Raw genomic sequence first — 6,567 nt, forward strand, 5'->3', positions numbered from 1 at the left:
TCCCTGCTCAGTGGGCAGCCTGCTTCTCCCTCTCTACCACTTGTGCTCTCTGGCATGCTGTCTCTCTCAAGTAAATAAATAAAATCTTAAAAAAAAAAAAAAAAAGAATTAAAGCCAGAAAAATATTCATAAACTTTGACCCAGGATAAAAGAAGATGAGCAGCCCCCCAACACCTACTTTTGATGCTCCCCAACTGAACCCCCAGGACCTGCCCCCCTCCTTGTCTCATGAGGCAAGCCCCCCTTGGAATAGGAAGCACAGAGGAGGCATGACTCATGGGGGCGAGGGAGAGCCCCCCAGGTTCTCCAGGTGTGGCTGAGTCAGCAGAAAGAAGGGTGTTCAGGACCACGCCCTAGCCCCTCACCCTACTTAAGTGTTTTCCATTGCCAGTATCAGCATCTAGCAATCACATATGTGACTGATTTATCTCATTTACTCCCTGACTCCCTCGACCCTCTACAGAGTTTAAGTTCCCTGGAGCCAGAATTTTTGTGTTTGGGGCAAGAACAGTGCATGGATCATAGCAGGTGCTCGTAAGTACGGATTGAATGAGCAACTATCCACATGTGTCTGTATGTTCACGATACTATTTCTATAAGGTTCCACATGGAAATAGCAGCAGACCTCCTGTGGGTCAGGGGAATGGGAGAAAGAATGGGAGTGAGCATAATTTTCACCGACTCTGTTCAGCCTCTGAAGGTTTCCTACCAACTGTTAAAAAACAAGACAAGAGGCCCCAAATAAAGTCCTTCATGCTGAGCCCCATGTTACCAAACCAAGACTTACTTAACCGTCAGGTCTCCCAGAAAGGGAGTACTAAGCCAGTCCAATCAGGAGCCACCTGATCAGCAGGAGTTAGGCGACCTGCCCGAGAGACCCCTGCCAGCCCCTAAAGGAAAGTAACTTTGCAATACCCTACCCACTCTTTTTTTTGCCTGGCTTGATTTTCTCCCTTGTTCCTGCTCCCCTCTAGCTAGAAAAGTCTTTCATCTGGTAGAGCTCCTCTGAGGGCGTTTCTGTGCGCTAGACTGAATGCTGCCAGACTCAAATAGATTTTTGCTCAAATAAACACTTAATTTTTCATGTGCTTCAGTTTATTTATTTATTCATTTATTTTATTTTTTAAGATTCTGTTTATTTATTTGACAGAGAGAGACACACAGAGAGAGGGAACACAAGCAGGGGGAGTGGGAGAGGGATAAGTCAGACCCCCACTGAGCAGGGAGCCTGATGTGGGGCTCAGTCCCAGGACCATGGGATCATGACCTGAGCCGAAGGCAGACGCTCAATGACTGAGCCACCCAGGTGCTCCAAATTTATCTTTTTTAAAGATTTATTTTATTTATTTGAGAGCGAGAGAGAGCGAGCGCACGTGTGCATGGGCAGGGGGAGGAGCATTCCTCAAGCAGACTCCCTGCTGAGTATGGAGCCTCATGTGGGACTCCATCCCAGGAACCTGAGACCACGACCTGAGCTGAAATCAAGAGTTGGACACTCAACCAGTCTCCACCCAGTTGCCCCTATCTTTTAGCACAATATACCTAGCTAATCAAAACTGTTGATCCCTAGTCTTATTACTATTTTAAGTAAGCTCTACATCCAGTGTAGGGCTAGAACTCATGACCCCGAGATCAAGAGTCCCATGCTCTACCAACTGAGCCAGCCAGATTCCCCTAGATGCCTATTATCGATGAGGGGAAAACAAGTTGTAAGAGAAATAAGCCTAACGGGAAAAACACAAGGACCACACACACAGTATAGTGAGATGGTTGCATGGGGACGGTGTGAGAACACCCCAGACAGGCTTGAGGGAAAGCTCAGTGCTTGCAGAGTATCCTGGCATGTGGCCTGGACCTGACACCTCACCTCAACCCCTCCCTAAGCCTCGCCTTGCCCCAGACTAACCCGGGGTGGTTCCCTGAGGTCCCTCCTGGAAACCAGAAGTTTCCAGCCCTTCCCACCCAGTCATCTTAGTTACAAGTGTCAAGTAACAACAGTAGTTAATGGAGGAAAGAGAGACTTGCCTGTAGCTGCTTCAGGAAGGAGAGAATATCTCTAAGTCCCATGAAATAAAAGGCCAAATGAGAATCCAGGGGTCCAGAAGGGAGACAGAAGAACATATGAAGAGAGAAAGGGGAGAAGGAATGCATTAGATCTCAAGTGATTAGTGAGCATCTCAGAGTTCCGGTGCGGGGCGTTGCTGGGAGTGGGTTAAGGAGTTAGAGGTCCCTGAGACCAAAGGAAGAAGCCCCGGTAGGATCACCAAGACTAGCAGCTTGGAACTGGGAGAGCCAGACAAGAGGTCTGTTAGAGGAATTTCAGAAAAAGAGACAATAAACTGTAAATGCTCTGGGGACCTGGGTGGCACAGTTGGTTAAACATCTGCCTTCGGCTCAGGTCATGATCTTGGTCTTGGGATCGAGAACTGCATCGGGCTCCCTGCTCGATGAGAAGCCTGCTTCTCCCTCTCCCACTCCCCTTGCTTGTGTTCCCCCCTCACTGTCTCTCTCTGTCAAAGAAAAAAATAAGACTTTCTTAAAAAGAATATTTTATTTATTTATTTGACAGACAGAGATCACAAGTAGGCAGAGAGGCAGGCAGAGAGAGAGGAGGAAGCAGGCTCCCCGCTGAGCAGAGAGCCTGATGTGGGGCTTGATCCCAGGACCCTGAGACCATGACCTGAGCCGAAGGCAGAGGCCTTAACCCACTGAGCCACCCAGGCGCCCCGAAAAATAAAACCTTTAAAAAACAAACATTTATCATTGTGCCAGACCCTGTGTCAGAAATACCATTTTGATGAACTACCAAAGACTTCTGTGAGTTGAGACTGTCTTACCAGAGGCCTTTTAAGAGCCGCTGATACCCTAGGAGACCAAGGCTTCCCGGGAAGGCGGCAGAGCTGCGGAAGACCTCCTTCGTGCCTATCACCCTTCTCTCCCTTCACGGATGCAGACACTCTAGGAGGGGGCACCCGTTTCCCCTCTGGATCTTTCCATTGCCTCTGACCCCACAGCAGCATCTGTGCCTGCCCAGCAGAGGGCAGTCAGAGCCTGGGTACCACCTTCCTAGCCACCTGCTTAGGAAACAGGACAGATGGGTACCTAGCCCCCTCGCTGCCCACTGAAGCTTGGGCAGGGTGCCCACTTGCTGGCGGCAGCAGCCCGAGAGAAACAGGATGCACCAGGAGGCTGTTTAAAAAAAAAAAAAAAAAAAAAAAAAAAAAAAAAAAAAGGCTGTTTTGAATTCTGTCTAAGCTGTGGCAGTTCTGCCTGGCAGATGCTCAGCTCTGGCCCTCTGCCACATTTACCCTCTCGGGTCCCAGGACGAGGGATCAGTTCCTTCTCATCCCAGGGCAGGCTGCTTGCCCTGTTTCTACTCACTGTTCAGTAGTTTTTTTCCGAGGCCTGGAATCCTGGAGTCCCAGAACAGGAAGGGACTCAGGAGCTGCTGGTCTGGCCGTTGTCATTTCAAATAACTTCAAAGGCAGGCAGGGAGCCCTAAATTTGTCTCACTGACTCAGGGTGAGATGGTAGGGAGTGACAGTGGCTGTGGGAGCTGAGCCTGCGCCAACGCACCTACGTTCCCCAGCTTCTCACTGAGCAGAAAAGAAAACAAGGCCATGGGGTGAGCTGGGAGCCCGGCTGCCAGGTCTTCCTTTTATCCTACGGTGAGAAACTGAGGTCCAGGGAAGGGAAAACTACTTGCCCGAGATCAGACCCGATTCCCCTTCTCACCAGGCAGGTCCATTTCAGTGCGGGCTGAATATTAAACTCAGTAGCAGGGGTGATTAGGACGTCCAGCTCTGCCTGCCCGGCGGGCTGCCTCGTCTTGGATTACTTCATTTCCTTCCTTGGCCACCGATCTCCTGTTTGGAGAAAGGAGCCTCCCCCAGTATACAGGGCCCTGCTTTTCCTCGCAGTGAGTCACAGCCTCTGAGCTGACTTGCGGACAGCTTGACTCCCAACACAGCATCCTCCCCTCCCACTGCTTTTTCCAGTGACTACCTCCAGCTATGGGGCTTCACTTCCTCCGGCCAACTCCCTAGGGATAGAAACTTCTATTTACTCGGGTCTTTTCCTCCTTGAAATGAGGTCCTGTGGAGAAGGACCCAGGCATCCTTTCAACCTTGATTCCCCAGAAGTAATGACCATGAGGCATGGAAGAGCTGTTTGCCCGTATTGTGGGAAGGTCATAGGGAGGCAGCTTGTGTTTGTGATGGCTTTGCAAGGACTGAGTGCGGTTTTTTAAAAATCCAGTGTTATATAATCGTTTACTCCGCTCGGACAAGCTGGTGTGCTCACCCTGTCCAGGAGAATCAGCAGGCTTGGTGGGAATGCTTCCTTAGGGCTCAGCCTCCTGAGTGGCAGGAAGAGGGCTCTGGCCTCATGACCGGTCATCGAGACACCTCTGGGACTTGGGACAATATTTGATAGAGCCAGTTCTGTGACGAGCGTCAGTCGTTCTCACTTTGAGGAATCTGGGTGAGAATTAACAACAACCATCTCCGCTGTCATGGGGTTAGGGGGCTCCTGCTCCCAGGATCTCCCACACAGCAGTGCAAGAGATGACTGGGGTCCGGAAAATCCTGTCTCTGAGGAATGTCATTTGGGGGCAGGAAATAAGGACATTTACCTACTTATCCAAGTGAAAAGAGAAAAAGTGGAAAACAGACTAATGAGATGAGTTAGCTGCAGGGCACTAGGAGAACAGGATGGAAAGGCCAAGAGGGACCGAGGGGGGTGGCACTTCTCTGAGATACCTTATTGTTCTGACTTGGCTTTTGGAACCATTTTAATGTTTCTTGTTTCAAAAATAAATTAAAATAAAATAAAAGTCACAGGGATGGGGAAAACCCTACAATGGCATACACTTAGAAATAAGCAAGTAAGAAAGAATGCCCTTTGACCTCCATCTTACATTCTAGTAAAAATAGTTGATCCCTTACTATGTGTCAAACATTACCTTATAGTTCACTTAATCTACGTAACATTTCTAAATGCTAGGTACTATTCCTATCCTAGTTTTACAAGAAAGGAAGTCATGCCTCAGTGGGATTCAGGAAGCTGCCAAGGTCCCAGGACTTGAACTCAGATTTTGTATCCATTTTGTATGAGGTCTCAGTTCTGAGAACCTGTGACAGACTCAGCTCTGTGCCAGGCACAGAGGTATGAGTTAGTCCCCCCTGGGTTCCAATAATCGGTAAGGGCCTATTCAGCCAGAGCAGCCCCACCCCGGTTGAACTGCCATTTTGTTGTAAAGCTTAAATTGACCTTGCCCCCCCCCCCCCAGGGGAACTTACTTAAAAGCAAGTCCGGGAAACCAGTCCCATGTAACAAAGTCCAAGTACAAGGGTGGGTCAGGCCAGGTGGAGGTATTCAATCAGTGGGGACGCATACCGTCTCCTAGCTACCAAGGAGTATGGGCCCCGCCCTTTGGGAGCCTTTCAGCGCCAATCCTAACCAAGGTGTGATAGGCTAAATCAAATGTCTACTAGGGTAAATTGTAATTCAATTGGTCACCTAGCATCACTGTGGAGTTTCCTGTGTGTGTTACAATCTAACTGGCCACCTGTGTGTGGCCAGGCCCAACCACATGGCCTTTGCTCTATAAAAGTTAGTCTGGAAAGCAGGGAGGGGTCGTCCTCTCTGTAGGGGTGGCCCCGACCAGTCTGTTTGACAGTCGGTCTGATTCCTGATGCTTGGCGCGAAATAAAGCTTTGCTTGACCTTCGATTTGTATCAGTCTCGCTCCTTTAATCACGGACCCATTATTGGGGTACGCAATTTTGGGGGGACCCAACAAATCTATAACCTTAGTGATTAACATTTAACACCAGGAGGCTACAAAAATAGGGAAATGAGCGAGTCCCTTATCATTCATAAAGATTTAAAGGCCATAACAATTTCAGGAATTCTGAGCATTCCTTGAGGGCTTACTTCCTGGAGGATATGCGCAAGACTGAAACCTAGGTAGGATTCAGGTAGGTGTGGGAAAGGAGGAAGAAATTCCAGGCAGCAGAACCCACTAGGGAGCAGAGGTGCAGAAAGGGGCTTGGTACATGGGGAGCCAAGGAGAAGACCAGCCTTTGCAGAAGGATGGACAACATAGAAGGGCATGTACATAACCTTCTTGGAGATCCCTTGGAGTTCAAGGTCAAGGTGATTATCATGGAAGGAAGGTTTCCCCAGTGAGACTGGGCTGAGGTCAGTGAATTCCCAGGCCCTAAACATTAGCCCTTTCATAGCTGCATATTGTTATTTGATATCTGTCTAGTCCCTTTCCAGTTACTGGGCTCAACGAGCTTTCTAGGAAAAGGTAGGCCATAAAGATCCATATTCTGAATTCACAGGTTAAAAACTCTTTTTGCATAAAGGGGAAGTAAAATGTGAGCTCCTATGGTGGCTTTTGCTCTTCTCTTCTAGCTCTACGTTCTCCGCGGAGATTCACAAGCAGAAAGAGAAGCCATTCCCAGTTTGTTCCGGGAGCTGAAAGGCGGACTTGTTAGCCTTGCACCCGTCTAAAGCCAGCCTGCGGAAAGCCCCCAGGCTATGCAACGAGAGGTGTTAG

The sequence above is a fragment of the Lutra lutra genome, chromosome 9, assembly GCF_902655055.1.
Source record: "Lutra lutra chromosome 9, mLutLut1.2, whole genome shotgun sequence".
Taxonomy (NCBI): domain Eukaryota; kingdom Metazoa; phylum Chordata; class Mammalia; order Carnivora; family Mustelidae; genus Lutra; species Lutra lutra.